Here is an 18,062-nt window from a genome sequence, read left to right as displayed (position 1 = left end):
TACATAGTGCAAAAGCGAGCTCATCATTGGTGCTTAAAGCTGAATGCCAATCCCTCCCATCTTATGCCTGTTTTTCATTCCTTAGATATTGCTTCTGTTTCTTTGTATCCACCATGTCCTGCGTCCTTGGTACATTAACAATTTAGACAAGCTAGGTTCTGTAACCCTCCAGCTCGTGATCAGTGAGCGGTACCCTGCTTATGTGCCCTTTGTCACGTAGACATTCCTCCACAATTCCCCCGTTTTCTTTAGAAGCGATCAATGAAACACTGGTCCTAGAATCAACTTATACGCATGAGGGCATTTTGCAAGCATTTGAAAATACAAGGGAGTAACAATACCATGGCCAATACCGCGAGACCTAATACAATCAGGTGTTGTAAGAGGGAGGTTAGCCAGGGCCCCAAGCCCAGGCCTTTCAGCCAATCATCAAGGCCAAAGCCAGAATTAACCTGCAGATGGCTTGTTAGCTCATGTAGCTGTTGTATTTGCTGATGTATGGATGTCGAATGATCAGATAGGTTCATACAACACATACCCTCAAAGTCCTCACACCCGTGCCCTTGTGCTAGAAGCAGAAAATCTATTGCTGCTCTATTTTGAAGTGTGGCATGCCATACTGAATCCGCATCCATTAACAACTGAGATAGTGCTTCTGAGGTGGCATTTGTTTGCTTAGCGAGCCAGCAACCTAGCTTATTAAGGCTGGATAGAGCTTTAGCACTAGCCACCCCAGGCGCTAGTAGGGAGGAGAAAAACCTTTCTTCAAAATTCCAGAAATTAAGGTTGTCATCGCAATCCTTTGCAAACGCATGAGCAACCCGCTTAACCCTAGAGAAGCCCTTTGAGTAGCTTCTATAGGCTTGCAGAATCATAGATGTATTGGGTGTTAACAATGTGAGGCGACCTAGGGTGCATGGACCCCCTTCAATCTTGGAGGGTATACCCGGCCAAGCCCGATCACCACAGATCAGGAATATTCCGTAGGGTAATGCTATAGGGCTATTGGATGATCGGGAGACATTTTTACTTGTGTAGTTGCACCATGCCGATGTATTTCTGTACACCGGAATGCTAGAGTTGACGCTTATAGGGTATGACTGGTTTGCCTGTCTACCTGTAGGACCGGCCCGATACACACTGGTCCAGTAAAAGAAAACGCACCAGTCAGCCCGAATCGAACCTAAAATTTCCAACTCTTGGGGTTCTAGGGGAGATGACGAGAAGTATGGTACCTGGGAATCCAAATTATCTGCATAAAGCTGGGTGTTGTTTGGCTGACAGGACGTAGCCTTGTGTGGGCAAGGGGGCTCGTCTAACGGGATACTCACCAGGCAGGTAGAAAAGGGATTCCCGGGGGTTGTTAAGGCTAGACAAATGGCGTCCTGGCCAGTCTTATTAGCCAGGGTAACCCAAATATTCTCCTTGGGCTGGAATGGAGCCCACATGGCATAGCTTAATAATGGCCATACCAATAGGGCTAGGCAGCTGGGGCCCGTCGGCCCTGGGGACATTGATAATTGATAATTCGGGACCTTCTAACAACCAAAGCTCGACTGGCAAAATGGGTCAGGTGCCAGGCAGAATGGCCTGGAGTTTCCGGGTCCAGGCCCTCGTCTTCCGCGTTAATAGACCACCACGTCCACGAACAATGACGACACCACAATGCGTGGTGGGGGTGCCAGAAGTGAGCTTGAGGAAGCCAGGCCAAGGCACCGCAGCCGCCACAGATGAATTGAATCTGAGAACTATGAAGCAGGCTATTACAGCCCCACTATCGGTTTAAGCCACTGGATGTCCCCCAAAAGCTTCTGGGCGTCATTGAGAGTTGAGATGGCTGATGTGATATTCAATTTTTGAGGCCGTACCTGTCTATTGGTGATCTGCCACCCCAGGTATTTCCAGGGGGCAGATCTTTGAATCTTTTCAGGGGCAATCACAAGGGAGTGAGAGGCCAGTAGCGCGCGAATATGATTGATTTGTGCATCCGTGAAGCACGCCTCTTGCGCCAACAGTATATCATCCATGTAATGATAGATGACAGTATCTGGCATCTCTCGTCGAATTGGCTGCAGAGCGTTGTCCACGTATAGCTGACAAATAGTCGGCGAATTTCGCATTCCCTGTGGTAATACTGTCCATTCAAAGCGTTTATCTGGCTCTCCCTTGTTGATTGCTGGCAATGTAAAAGCAAAGCGTTTCGTGTCGCATGGGTGCAAGGGAATGGTGAAGAAGCAGTCCTTTAAGTCAATAATGAGGATGGGCCAATCTTCTGGAATCATTGCTGGATTTGGTAGACCTGGCTGAAGTGCTCCCATAGGTTCCATTTGATCGTTGACTGCGCGTAGATCATGTAGGAGACGATATTTCCCAGATTTCTTTTTAATCACAAATATGGGGGTGTTCCAAGGGCTTGTGGACAACTTTAAATGTCCCTGGTTAAATTGCTCTTGTACTAATTGATGTGCTTGTTGGAGACTTTCCCTTTTTAGTGGCCACTGCTTAACCACTACTGGGGTATCTATCGTCCATGTCAGTGGTAGAGGGAAAGTCCAAGCAATGGCCATCAAGATAAAGGGCGGTCGTTGGTCAGCACAAGACCCAATTGTACCAGAATGTCTCGGCCAATAAGGCAGGCGACCGTAGGGGGGAGCTTGGTGATGGAAAACACGGCCGTAGCTCTTCTGCCTTCAATATCCACTGTAATAAGAGGGTTTTTATTAGCCAGCGTCATCCCTCCAGTACCTGAAACTGTTGTAGTGGCAGGCTGTAGTGGCCACTCAGTTGGCCAACTCTCTGGAGCTATTATAGAGGTGTCCACGCCAGTATCTAGTAATCCTAACAAAACCACTTTGCAGGACTGGAATATCAGCGTGCACTCCTTCCTTGGGCGGGTTGACAGATCCAGGGTTAAAAGGGTAAGTCCTCCAGTAGATCCAAACCCCTTGTCAAGGCGAGGTTGTGACTTAAGAGGATTCAGATTCGCTGTAAATTGGGGTAAGGGTACCAACTGGGCAATTCACTGACCTTCTAGAATTTTTATTGGCGGATATGGTGTGTGGATCATTATCATAATTTCGCCTTGATAGTCTGCGTCAATTATTCCGGGTATAACAAATACTCCAATCATGCTTGCAGATGAGCGGCCTATTAAGAGTCCTCCCATAATTTGTCCATTTATGTTAACAGGGCCAAAGATGCCTGTGGGAACCTTGTGAGGCTGTGACGTCAATACGACCACGTCTACTGAGGCTGCCAGGTCCAGGCCGAGGCTTCCCCTAGTGGCGGGTTGGGGTTGGAGCGTTGGTTGTTGTTGCTCGGTGCCATGGCAGCGGCTATTTGTGTCTGGGCGAGGCTGCTGTTCGCGCTGTGCTTGAAGTTTCCCGTCCGCTGCTTATACATGCTGGTATTGTGCGTAGTCGAGTGGCACTTTTTGCACCAGACTCCAGAAGCTTGACATTCTTTGCGAACATGTCCTTGGTTGCCACAGCGGTAGCAGCGTATGCAGGAATTGTTAGTTGACCGGGGGCTGAGAGCTGCCACCTGGAGGAGCGCAAGAGCCGCCAACACTTGCGCTTGGGAGCTTTCAGAGTGTTTCTGCAAGAGTCGAGCCTGCTCCTTTATCCCCTCCCCTAGCCTCTCTATAGCACTAACCAGTAATGCCTGCGTGCCGGTGGGCGTGTTTGCTGCTTTCTCTAACAAATCGGGCAAGGACCAGTCACCCGGCATGGAATTCAATAATGTACGAGTAGTCAGACCGCCATTTTGTAGGATACACTGCTTAAGTAAAGGCCCTTGCATGTAATCTGGGACGCCTGCCTTTGTAATGGCGTCCATTAGCCTCTCCACGAACGCGCCTAAGGGTTCATCCCTATTCTGTTTAATTCCCATGTATATGGGCGTCCCACCTGGAGACTTAATTCGTTTCATAGCACGCATTGCCACGGTCATCGCCTCTCGCAGCACATCAGGACCCGCAGTAGCCTGAGCCTCTATCCGAACCCACGGTCCTAAGCCCATTAACTGCTCTACAGTGATGCCCTGGAGGGGGTCCCCAGGCCCCCTTTGAACCGATGCCGATGCAGTAGCCTCATGCTGCCAATGTGCATTAAAAAGGAGCAATTGATGTGGGGAGTATATCAAACGGGCAATACTCCTGATATCCGTCGGGAGTAAAATATGCGCATTAAAAAGAAATTCAAGCATTTGATTTACTGGTTCACTTGCAACCCCATAACTCCCTACGGTGGCGCGTAGTTGAGATAGCAATTTCCAGTCCAGAGTCCGAATCTCAGCGTTCAAACCGCCTTGAGGGTTCTGGGTGAACAGAACTGGAAAAGCTAAATTCTCACCAGCCGCCTCTACCAGATCAGCATCGCCAGTCGCAAGTCCCTCCCTGGCCAAGCAAGCCCATAACTCTCGCCGTTCTCTGGCCATTGCCTCAAACAAGTCCGATTCTGCCCCTGAAACAGGATCCACACTCGCCCGTTCTGACGATGGTTCAGGAACTGAAACGGCGCTCTGCGGGGGATCGACCTCCTGACTCACCGGGGGGGCTGAGTGCGCAACAGGCGTGGGGACATGCACTGTGGCAAACGCCGGCGGATTTGGGGCGCCAGCCTCTGCCCCATAATCCTGATTTTTCTGTTGCGCTGCCTGTGCTCCCTGAGCCGCCCGCTTCTCCGCCTGACTCTTTAGTATCTCATCCTGCACCACTTTCCACAACTTACTCATCCTTTTAGCTGATTTATTGTCATTCAAAACCAATTCCCATAACTTATCCCCGTACCTCCTCCATTCTCCTAACTCATGCACAGTATGTGGATTAGTGAAAAACCCGCAAGAGACGGCATGTTGTAACAGTTGAGGGAGTTCCTTATCTAAATCTATACCCTTGACCTGTCTGCGACGTAGGAAAAGGGAAAATAAATCATATGCTGCTTGCCTATCCATTACCTCTATTTTTCAGCGCGCGCTGTTGCAACCCTCCAGGCTTCGGCAGCACGTATCGGCTGAGCCCACCGATGTGGTCACTCAGGACGCGAAGCACCTTGCTTTTATGGTCGTCCTGGGTTGCCGCAGGACCCGAACCCAACGGGGCTCCTTTATCCTTGGCCGCCCTTGTGTCACGTCGGGGTCACCATTTGTTGAAAGGAGCCGCGGGAGACAAGCCTCATGCTATCATGGTCAGCAAGTCACGTTTATTGATTACCAAAGATTCTCTTTTATACAGGTCTTAATAATCCTCATACATAGTGCAAAAGCGAGCTCATCATTGGTGCTTAACGCTGAATGCCAATCCCTCCCATCTTATGCCTGTTCTTCATTCCTTAGATATTGCTTCTGTTTCTTTGTATCCACCATGTCCTGCGTCCTTGGTACATTAACAATTTAGACAAGCTAGGTTCTGTAACCCTCCAGCTCGTGATCAGTGAGCGGTACCCTGCTTATGTGCCCTTTGTCACGTAGCCATTCCTCCACACCCTCCCCTCCAGAAAACCCCCCTAAACTTTCCATTCTCATCTTACAGTTCAATGTTTTAATATACCCTATTTTATACTTTCCTGAGAGTAGGCTGCAACTCGGATTACCCTCACCCTTTTAGATGTACCAAGCCTGAGAATAAGCACTTAAATAACATGCAGAGAATGAGGAAGTAGGAAAACTAGTAGGGAGGGAGAGCTGTGAAGTAAACCTTTTGTATGCAACCCACACTTTCAAACCTTTAAAGTGAATGAGTTTTTAAGCCTTCTACATTGAAGAGAAAAATGTTCCACATGTAAGAAGTGTAAGGTTTTGAATCATTACCAGTTATTTTCAGTATATACTGTTACTTTTGCACAACTATGTAACCCCCAGTGGCCTAGTGATATACCTTGTATTCCTTGTCACAAACCCCTGTTCTTCTAAATGTGTTCACAGCTTCAGTTTCTGCTTCAGTCTTTGTGTGTCAAAGTCCCTGAAACTCAAGTAGTTCCAGCCACTATTCTTTCCAATTACCACCGAAGCCTTTCACAGTCATTCGTGCTATATGATGGCTATGTATGGGAAGAAATCATTCTTCTCAGTTAGACAAAAGGTGTTGACTGAGGCAGCTCAGAACGTCACATTTCTAAAACAGCTTTCTAGATAATTTTCTAAAATAATTTTCCAAAATATTCTTCCTATTTGTTGTTATAATTTTTGCTCATTAGTATCACCAAGTATATTTACACGTGAATAATTCAGATTCAAACTCTCCTAAGTTCAGCTTTCTTCCTAATCATACCATACACTGCACTGTCTACGAAACAGGAGAAAAACTCTGTTGAAGAGTATTTTCAATTGCTCACATATGTCTAAAAGACTATGAAAGAGGAATGTATTGTTTCTTCTAGCTCATAGGAAACCAAGCCGCTGTCCTTCAAGAGTGGGAGCCAGAGCTTTTCCAACATCACCATCTAGTGGGAAGGAAACATGAAGCATTGAGAACAGAGCAGTGGCTGTGGACCAGCAGTCAGGGTGGCTGCTTTCTGTTGATTCTGCTCCTGTGAATAGCATTGAATGCAAACATGATTATTTTAGGAAAACCAAACAATTGGATATAATTTTCTCAAACCCTGAAAAAAAAGACAAACACTGTGGAAAAACACGTTCTTTCCGGAAAAAAAAAAAAAAAAAATCAAAAAACCTCTTATTACAACTGTAAAACAATAGCCCTATCAAAGTAATGAAAGGGGGGGGAAATGATTTGCAGGATAAATTTTACATCAAATAGAGCTAAAATTTAAAAGTTTTACTGATACTTTCAGGGACATTAAAGGGATGTGGTAATTCAGAAAAATTTACTGTGGCTAGGGTATTTTCAGGTATTTTCCAGACCAGAACTGAACTACTAAAGCATGTTATTTCTTCCTTGGCTCTTAATAAGGTAGACTTCTATCCTCTTGTAGACATACGTATTTCCATATCTAAATAAATTTCTTATTTATGCAAATACAATTCTAATACTGGATTTCTTGATGTGAGAACAAGACAGAAGCTGACAGATACTGCGAGGGATATTTGGTTTTAAGCACTGGTATAGAGACCCTGAAATAGCTATCCCTGAAATAGCAATAAAAAAGACATCAAGTTGCCTGCTACAGGGAATTTATGTCTGTTCTTTTCAGACTGAATCCAGAATAAGAAAGAAAAATAGACTGTGGATCACAACATCTGTGAGGCTGTAATAGGAGAGAGAAGAGGTCCTCTCTGGAGTCTCACTGGGGGAGGGAGGGAGATTGGGAGTGCAACAGAATTGGCCATAACTTCACAACCTCAGGAGTTCCCAGTGCTCCTAAGTCTTCTTCATACGGAAAGGAAAAGGCCAAAATTTGACTGAACAGACACAAACAGTGAAATTGTGAGTGAATACAACACTCTTGATTGCACTTTTTAAAGAAACTTGCACAGGTTTTCTAAGCAAAAGCAGACATTTCTCATATGCACTGCATTAATCAAAGTCTTGCAATTTATTGAAGTTATTCAGCAAAATTGTTTCCTTCTTTTTTTTTTACTATTAAGGGCTGTGGTTGCTGTTGTGTACCATGTGTGCTTTCTAGATTAGAATACTAGGCCAAATAGTAAAATATAAACCAAATGTGCAAAGTAAAAAAGCTGTAGTAAATTTAAATATTCTAATGCTTAGTTTGTTATAGGAAATAAGATGAAGTATTCATGAAGTGTCAGACAGCAGTACAAGTAACTAACCCTGCTCGGCCTTATGCACTCTGGGAGCTGCAATATATAGTTTCACTGATATAGCTCTGGAAACTTCTGGAAAAAGTTCTCCCATAGAGTGTCGGAGACATGGACTTGCAGAAGTTCCTTTACCAGAACCTCTTTTTGCATGTTCACCACTGCCAAGACGTGCCTAATAAACTTAATAACCTGGAGTAAATGTAAAATTTTCTTTTTCACTTACTTCAAGCTATTTGCCTTTTTTTTTTTTTTTTTGTGTTTTATGACATAAAACACAATATGATTGAGAATAGTATCATGTAGGAATTAGGTAATGAAATGGAAAATAGAGTGTTCTACTTAAGAAACTCTGATCCAGAAAAAAAGATGTCAGAGAAGGAAAATAGCAAGAGTGAAACACTGAATTGCAATCATTAAAATCAGGGAAAATACAAGAGAGAGATGGTGCTCAGGCCCCTAGAGGAGAGGCTGGGGAGTGGAGATGGGGCTTCTAGTATTGAATATAGCCAAGAAACTGAAGAGACTGAGGGCAGGAAAGGAGTCAATAGGTTTTTCAGATGCTTTATTTGGTATAGTTGAAGCTGTTTGAAGAATTGAATTGACTCTTGAGGGGAAGCAGAATAGAGAAATGGAAAAATCGCTGAAGAAACAGAAATCTGATATAAGCGACCTCTCACAATGCATTACTTTAAAATGTGTGTTTAGTATAATTTTTTGTAATTCCTCAGAAACGGTCATTGCAAAAGACAATATAATATATAAAAATCTGCACCACCTTACCATGGACATTCAGCTGCTTAAATTGAGAACTGCAGCACAGGTCCCAGGCTGGGACATCTCCACTTCTCCAGCTATGTATCAAGAGGCAAAATGTTTCTAGAAGATGAGTGGGTGAGCCCACCTGAGAGGAGTCTTTCATGTGTCCTCTGGTGAGGGGAATCACTAAGGGTGAAAGGTGGACACCAAGTAGAGTCTATGGAAATTTACCCCACAACATGTGAAAAAAAAAATTAAAAATCTGCCTAGCCACCCCGTATTTAAACATCGGTGCTTATTTCTGCAAAAGCTTGTGAGAAGAAAACGCAGCGCGTGTCTTTATCTGGTGGCATTCAAATCCATCTGAAGAGCGCACAGTCATCTCCCGCACTGCACCCTGTCCACGGGACAGGGCTCTTACAACCTCTCTGAGGCGCTGAAGTATGACGGAGGCAAGATTCGGAATATTTCTTTGGAAGAATTAAACCTTCACACAAGGCGGTTGATTTGGCAAAGAAGGAGTTAAGGTGCAGCGTCGGCGCGGAAGAACCCATCGGGTTGTTCCATTACCCGCGCAGGGGGGGATCCTGCTTCCACATTCTTTGTTATTTAATGTAAAATTCAGCGTAAAATTTCAATAGGAGAGGGGAAAATGGGCAATATAAATCACGAGGAGGAGATCTGTGAACTGAAACCTGTGACACTGAAGTGAAATTCTCAGGGCTCCTCTCTGCTTTCCAGTGCGTGGGCACGTCCCGCTCCGCCGCCGCGCCGTGTCGCAGCCCGGTTTGAGGGAGTCGGCGCGGCGGTACTCGGTAGCGTGTTTGGGGCTGGCAGGGCGTTTTAGGAGCTTTTAGATCGGCTTTGATGTCTTCCTCCAGCATCGACAAAGCTTCCCTCCTTACCCGCTTCTCGTAACCGGCCCGGTTACCTGAGTGGCACCCGGAGGAGAGGAGAAAGGGAGGGCAGGGGTGCGGTGGTGGGAGCGGGGCTTGAAGTGACAAAAGGGCGGCAGCGGCCACCACGGGGCATCCCGGGGTGCCTCTCTGCCAGCAGCCCCGCGGCTTTCTGTGGTGAAAATACGGTAACGTGGTGTATTGAGCCGCCAGCTGTTCAGCGGCAGCAGTGTAACAAACAGGCTGGGCTTTGTGGAGTCCTGAAGCTGAATGGGAGTCACCAGACCGGCTGCCGCTCCGAGCGGCGGGAGCAGCCGCGCATTGCCAGCCGCCGCGGGCAGCGCCCCAGCCGTGCTCTGCGCCGGGCATCCTGCGCGCGGGCGAGCACATGCGGAATGGGTTAGAAAGGCTGGTGGTGTGCTTTGGGGTCTGTTTGAAACGCCAGCCTGTACACGAAATGCTTCTCACTTCTAAGCGGTTTTACCGTGGAGCTTTTGATTCGGAGGCCCGTAATAAGAATTTCTCAAGAAAGTAAGGAACCGTGTCATTTGATCTGCGCATAAATGGAAAGAAGAGGAGGGCGCTTAAAATGGTCGTGAAGCTGCTGTAAGAGCAGCTATTAGTGATAAACGTGAGAGTTTCCGTCATACGGAAAGTGATTCTGTAAGACCATGGGGATGTGCACTGCTTCCCAGGCAGCTATAAAATGCCGAGACCACTTCCTCTGAGAATCTCTGAAACTTAAAAGTGAATCAAAACCACACAGAATAAACAAACTGGGAGCCTAGAATTAGATGAATGGGAGGGATCTACTCTTTGAGAAGCACCTCCTCCTTCCCCCTGACTTTTCTTTTTTTAGCTTGATTTTATTTTCTCTGCATAGTTACATGGTTAACAAGAGCACGTCTTGTCTGTCCAGTTTTATGTGCCAGCTGAGTAGTGTAAGCAGTAATGCCATCATAACATGCTAAGTGCATGGAGTCCACATACAAGGGATTGGAGTGCATTATAACTGTAACGGCGGTCCCTTTGGGGCATAACAGCAAAGCAGCACGGGGAAGTCTGCATTAATCATTGTTCTTGCTCTGTTTGCCTTTATGGATAAATGGATTTCAGTCTGCTACACTGGCAATTCAGAACCTTTCTTGAGCTCTTAATTAACACGCAACCAAGAATAGAATTTAATTAAGAAAAAGGCTGCAGTATATTTTTGTAATCAAAGTCAAGTGTATATACTGATGAAAATGTATTAGATTAATTGTACAGTAATCTTTTCCTTGGCACATATTGAGCTGCAAGAACCCAGCCTTTAAATCTTTGCCAATGAGAAGAAAACATTCCTAAAACCAGGAACCAGCTATTATTCTATAGCTACCTAGCTATGTAATTTTATTTCTATTACCAGATTATTACTGCTCTGTAACTTCCCTTAAATTACATGTGAAATTTTCTATTTCAGGCATTTTGGCATCAGTATGTAGCATTTTCAGTGACATTTTGGGGAACTGGACAAATTATATCTATTACATGCGAAGAGCCCCATCCATACAGAAGTCTCACGTAGACATCTCTGAACTGCTTTTAGAAGAGGGCAAAACTGGTAGAGGCCTGGTAAGAAAAACCTTCATTTAAATGTACACATTTGTTATTAGTTTTGGGAGGGAAGATTATTAAATAAGAACTGAGAAACACACACACATACACAAGAAAAAATATAAGTAACTGCTAAGGATAATTGGATTGTTAGGTCTTGAAAGTTTGATGAATTTTGCAGTTTTATACTAAATTCACATTCTAGAAGTTCATCATTACTTCCAATAATGAAACAAAAGCCTGAGGGGTAGACCATAAAATGCTTATATGGCACATCTCCTTTAACTCATATTATGTTCTTGGGTTAATTATCAACAATATAGGAATAGGGTTTCTTATCTTTTCAAGTTCTACGTGGTATAAATGAAAAGATTTAGGAAATAAAGTGACCAAAATTATCCAGTATGTCTCTATTTAATATGCCTCTAGTCTGTACAATCAACTCGAGTACTTCTGAAGATTCCATAGAGACACAGATGTTTCTGTAGTATAAGTACATGTTAAGATCATCACAGAAAACTGTAAACATAGCACAACATTTACATTTTAAATAAAAAAAAAAATGAAACATTTACACTGAGTAATTTAAATGAGGATTCTGTAACTTAAAGGTGTGAAAAAAATTGTAAATAGAAAGACCATATTTTTAAATACACATTTGTATCAATTTTTCTGATTGTTTTCATGTAAGTACTTTTTATGCTATGCTATACTTTAAATATTATTTTTCTAATGTAAGTTTTACATTTAATCTCTTTACAAAAGATTATCCCTTATTTAACTGATATTTTAATCCAAACATTATTTTAACATATTATTTTCTGTATAAAATCTGCAAGGCAAAATGGAATCAAAGTGGCATATCCACCGAAATGAACTCAAAGGGTACACTATTCTTTTGTCTGTATGGGTACTTAACTAGACCACAAACATAACTAGCAGAACAAGTAAAAGCAGTAAGATGATTACTTACAGAAAAAAAATAATCTGTCTTAAGCCAGTGGATTCCCTAAGAGAAATAAGGAGCAATCTAGATTTTGGATTATTTTTGCAAATAAGTTGAAAAAAGTTGAAATAGAGAAAGAAGGTGAATAAAGGCTTTTATATGTTGCCTCTGTTCTTGGGAGCTAGAGAGAGGAAACACTCCAATATGTTTGGGATAATACAGTCTGATGGCAAGGAAAAGATAAGCATCGTGTAAGGAAATACAGGAGAAACCAGCACTTTGACCAGAAGAGAATGGTCACTGGAGTATCCTGAAGTAAAGCAAAGGATTGACTTCATTCTGGAAACGAAGGGAAGCAATTACTGAACCACAGAAAGTAGTTAGTAACTTCAGGAAAATATCTAGTGGATGAAAATACAGCAAGTTTTTTTTATGGGGCGTGTGTATATGTTTTCTTGTTGGGAAAATTCTTATTTTGAATGCTGACAGGCTACTATAATTTAGGATCTGTTTAGAAGTCAGCTGTGATTAAAGCTGGAAGTCTGTTGGTACAGTCTTTGATTAGTTGATTGTCAGATGAAATATATGGTGGCATCAGATATTTTGCTGCATACTGTTTACACAGATTGTACCTATGCTCCTGTCCTCAAGAACTGATGGAGAATTTTTCTCAAAATCTCAAGTTGTTTTTGGTTGACAGTCATCTTGAATCTCTCTCCATTTACTCAGAGCTACACTCTTGGTGTTTGATCATGGTGTAAGGTTCTGTGTCTGAATCTGTTTTACATCTTTTTTTCTCACATGTGCATATCCTCAAATTAATATTCAACAAAACATGCCACCTGTACATGTCCTTATTCTGTATGGTGACATATACCAATGTTTTGGTGGAGGCTATTCTTGTTTGTGAAAGTTTAACTGCTTCTAATACTGATTTTAAAAAGCACTATCTGTGACCATTAGCTGTAATATGTTTTATCTAATAATAGTATTAGGATAACAAGTATCTTAATGGATTAAAGTCTATATGGAAATACCCAAGCAAAAGGATATATTTTACACCCCCTTAGAATGGCCAGATTGTCTTTTTTATATAAGTACACTACTTACACAGGATTGCTACTTACACAGAATCTTTATGAGGAATTCAGCTGAGGAAGTAGACAAGTTTTCAAAATGTTCAATAGTAACTTAAAACTATAAATTAACATAATTAACAATGCTGTACATACTGATGCTCTTTCACTGTAGTTAAGATTTGTAAACAATTTACACTTATCTGTAACCTTTAAGATAACCACACATGCTCATCTTCTTATTTCTTGTAACATGTATCTCTTATGCCAAGATTTTCTATTCTGTTCTTACCTATAAGGATATGAATGATGTTTAGGAAACTTAAAGGAAGTCTTGTAGATATTTTAAAGCAGTGGGAGGACAAAAGCAAAATTATTTACATTGAAAATTGGAATTTAAGTACATCCTTATGCAAAAAAAGTGTATTTTTTTTCCATAACTAGATTATTGTTACTAGAATTTTAAGCTATGTGTATTTGAAATTTTCATGTTAACCATTTCTAAAAAATACATTCTTCACACAGTTTTCTTTTTTTTTCTTTTTTTTTTTTCTTCTTTTTTTTTTTTTTTTTTCCTGCAGCAGAGTTGCATCACTTAGGCAGAGGCATTTATTGTAGGTAAAAGTCTAGGCAGCTTGTCCAAGTCATTAATTCAGCTTTCAGGACCATCTATAAAAAATTGAAACAAATACTAAACAAAGGCTTTCCGCTTTAGAATATACGATGTTGGAAGTCTGCAAGAAATTAAATCTGTGACAAACTAATACTGCTTTCTGGGCCACTAATGGAGCACCCACATGTCTTTTGAAGTGGTTACAGAGCAGATGAACCAATGTTTGTCCCTGTGGCTACACTGGGAATCAAGTTGCTTGTATATGTCCAGTTACAAAATTGAGTCATCTTTTTTTCTTTCTTTTTTTTTTCTTTTTTTTTTTTTCCTGTCTTGAAAAAAAAATTCATAAGAGGAATAGTCAGAATTCAGAAAATACCCAGTGATGCTTTATTTATCTGTATTCCTTTTCTGTGTTTCACTTAAAAACAACAATTACATTTTATAAGTTATTTTTCATTTCAAATTGATGTTAACATCCACAATTTAAAGAAATGCAGAAATTCTTTTACTTTATTGCACAGTTTGTGCTTTCTGTGATATCCCTTACTAAAAGGTGCAAGATATCTGAAAAAGGGATGTGCTTCAGCTTAGAAGGCTTTTTAGCCACCATACAGGACTGTTTAAGACATCTTCGCATGAAATAGTATCTAACATGATTGTCAAATTCCAATCAACTTTCCTTTACGACGTTTTGCTGATAAAACATTGGATGATTGTTTCAATTAGGAATTAATTGGAAATATGAAGGTGATTTATCGATAGGTGGGGGACCACAGTTACTTGCCTGTATTCAGGTTCGTCACTCCAAAGAGACTGTATTAGCTCTGTCTCTAAAATGTTATGTAAATGAAACTGCCACAAAATATTCAGAAACTCTGGAAATAATTTGTCTAAAAATTGTATGTGAGCGTTTGAACAGACTTTGGCACAGGCTAAAAGCATATTAGCTTCCCAGCACTCTCCCAGACAATTCTTGGCACAATTTGGAAGTTTGTGTGAGTCAGGAACCATCACCAATGGGCAGTAGATGCATGTGACTATATTATTTTGAATCATTAGGAGTTTAATAATGTAGGCATGAGACATTATGCAGTTAGTAGCCTTAATACCAGACAACAGTCCCAGGCATGTTTAACCTATTAGTTTATGTGTATCCATTGAATGTGTTGGCTGAGATTGTTAGCGCTTCACTATCCGAGGAATAGAAATTTCTCCATTGTTTTGAAGGAGCAGCTCATAGAGGCCTAAGCCGAAGAGCTTTTTTAAAATATGTGATTTAGATAATAATCTCTTTTAAATCTTCTTTTTACTGGCAAGTTCATTAAAAAGGGAGTGGTAAGGCATTTTAAGCATGATATGATGTTCTCACATTTCTTTAATCCATGCAAGCGTGGCTTTCAGCTTGTGCTGAACACAACAGACCTTTAGGCCAATTTTTAACGACCGTCCTTTGCAAGTGGATGAATGTCCACATTCACTTGCTGGTCATGAAGCTATATTGGCTCACCTTTAAATCTTTAAAAAAAAAATTAAAAAAAAAAAAAAATGCTTGCTTGAATGTTTTTATTTTTTTCTCTAAAAGTACTTCATATTGGCCTTCGCTGAATCTGCAAATAATTTTAAAGAAGTTCTAGGAAGTTCGGGAGGTTATAGTAGGAATGGTACCTTCTTCCTTTCTGAAGTTTATGTATGGTGATGTGTATCCAGAGGAAAGTACCAAAGGAACCTCTTTCTCCAGGTTTCAGATTTCTTACAACGACAACGTACAGTAACTAACCATCTTTAAAAAATCAGCTTTTGTTTGTTCTTATACCCTTTATACAGCAATTCTGGGATAGAAAACTAATTTAGCAGAGTTATCCATCACTGATCTCCATTACTATTTTATTGTATCTTTTATTCTTACATTTTGTAGTCTAAATTACATATTATCCACTATCCGTATTTAATAATAACTAAATTATTCAGAATCTCAAGTGCTTTGAACAATCAGAAACTGACCATAACGTTCAAATGAAAATACTAGGGTTACATCTTATATACTTTTCCTTCAAAGAGAACTATTTTTTAGCAAGTATGTTTCAAAATGTATGCCATAAGATTCATATCCGATCCCTATACAGTCTAAAGCACATTAATATAGTACAGACTGTGCAATTTTTTAACTTAGAAAAAAAAAGTGGTAGTATTACTTCATGTCATGACACTCTTGTTAACAATTTATGCTAGATATTTGGAGTGAGGGTAAAAAATGGTTATCTCTGGCTGGCTTGCCAAAAAAAGGGGGGCGGGACGGGGGAAGCAAAAAAAAAAGGCAGTGACCATTTAGTAAACTTGCAGCAACTAATTGTGTGAAGATTTTACACCTTAGTCTACATGCTTGCTTTTTATCTTACCTGTATCACTGAAGTCATTATCTGACATTCAGACTGCTTACTTCTGAAGATGAATATTCCCCAGTGAATAAATTAAGTGCTAATATTATTTGCTCCTGTGAACTAAAGTTAATGCAAAGAATGTAACTTTGTGTTACTTCACATGCTGCATTTGTAATTACATTAATCCTACTCAGTGTTGTAGTACAGTCTTAACAGCATTTTTCCAAAAATTTGAGTACTTGAGTTTAGGATGACAGCAAACATATTCATATAATTCATATAATGAGTTAACAACATTAGGAGGGAAAGTTTCTTTCAACTACCTGAGAAATTTAGTCGTAAAATCACGGAGGCATGGAATGGCTTAGTTTGAAAGAACCCCCTAGTTACAACCTCCTTGCCATAAGCAGGGACACCTTTCACTAGATCAGGTTGTTCAAGGCCACTTATTAAAAAACAACAAAACAAGAACAACAATTAAAACTTTAATTAAAAAAAAAAATTCTGCACAGAAATACATACTATTTGCAAATTACTAACAACATAATAATATTTGTACATTCCATTAATTACTTAAAATGGCATGCAGCTGTATGTTAACTAGCCTGTAAAGAAAACATAATGTGGAGAAGTACAATACGCTTTTCATTCATTCTAGAGAAAAATAAATTAAATGTCAACAAGCGATTGTTAAGAAAACATTGGTTCTAGGTGTGTTTTTACTGTCTATAATTTATGAAGCTGAATAGAAACATGTAACTGTCAGGAACATTTACATCAAATGAAGAGAGAAGAGTCCTTTCCCTGTTTTAAACAGTGTACATGCACATAATGGTAATGGCCTTGCAAGCAGAAAGCTGTAAAAAGCAGCAAGAATGGTACGTATTTTGGTGGAAAGTGTTTGAGAATTCCTGCCTTTTAAAGTTACATTAAAATTACTGAATAATATGTTCTCTTTAAAGAACAAGAAATGAGTCTCAGAATAAATGGCTGTGCAAATACTTCATATTTATGGGAGCCCAATCATTTGTTTAGAGAAAAAAATAAAACACGTTCTCTCTTGACTTCAAAGGGAGCAGATTAGGTGGTAGCTGTACCCTGAAATTTGCAGTTCATTTTCACAACTATATAGGTGTGGACTTCTCACAGGAATTTGAAGAGCCTTGCCCTGCTCTACACTGCCACCAGCTTTGTTTAGTGAAGTGTACATTCGTTAATGTGCCACAGTCACGGTTGTGTGACTGCAGAACTCCTCCCATACCGATTAGGACTACCTCCACCCCATGACTAAGGCCTGGAGCAGAAATAAGGCTTGAAGTATCTTTTGCTATGCTTTCTGATAATATTTGGAAGTACTTGTTTTTACCCCATTTTGTGTCCATTTCACGTAAAAAGAGATATAACTCATATGTACTAAAATATTTTTAGGAACTAGTGAGCTTTCATTAAACAATAATTTGTTGTGAGTAGACCTGTGAAGACAAAAGGGATACAGGAATCCTTGTCTGAATGCAGCTGAAGAATCATTTTAAAAAGTGAACTACAGTAACGTTTAATAGACTAGAACATATTTAACAGTTGCATTCCTTAAGGAAAAAAATTTACTCACATGTGTTACAATAACACTTTCTAAAACAACTAATAAATTAGTTGGTTTCTTGTGCAGGTAGTAACATAATAGTGTTTGAACAAAACAGATGCTTCCAAAAATTCCTTTACTTAAAAAGAATCATAAAAGCCTAAAGTATTGCTAGTGATGTTCTCACTGGAAAATTCTGGCAGAAGCAGAATAGTCAAGTAGGTGTGTCTTACATGACGTTTCTACTGCCTAAAACACATTTGATATGGAAGACACTTCGCATTTGAAAACAATGAGTATTTACGTTTTATTCATATGGTAAATCAATTAAGAAAAAAATCATTTTATGAATTAATAAAATCACAGAAACAGCCCAACAATATGAATTATTTAAGTAAGTTGGAAGTAGACTGGAATAACATTCCTGCAGCCTTGTCCTTTTAGAATCAAATTTTCTTTTGAACTCAGAGGTAAGTTGACATAATGCACATATGCTGCCTTGA

General features: G+C 40.6%; 1 long non-coding RNA gene across 1 annotated transcript in view; it reads left to right on the top strand.

The window, feature by feature from the left end:
* Positions 1 to 9,761: 9,761 nt before the first annotated feature.
* LOC122164166 overlaps positions 9,762 to 18,062 on the top strand; it is a 9,835-nt gene continuing 1,534 nt past the window's right edge. The window contains exon 1 of the long non-coding RNA XR_006170144.1: positions 9,762 to 10,985. This is a non-coding gene — a long non-coding RNA (uncharacterized LOC122164166). The remainder of the gene's footprint in view (positions 10,986 to 18,062) is intronic.

Source organism: Centrocercus urophasianus, unplaced genomic scaffold (assembly GCF_019232065.1).
Source record: "Centrocercus urophasianus isolate 14NV4802_14NV808 unplaced genomic scaffold, USGS_Curo_1.0 seq_25, whole genome shotgun sequence".
In the NCBI taxonomy this organism is placed as follows: Eukaryota; Metazoa; Chordata; class Aves; order Galliformes; family Phasianidae; genus Centrocercus; species Centrocercus urophasianus.
Note: the sequence above shows the minus strand (reverse complement) of the source record. Positions and strands in the feature narration are given on the sequence as shown.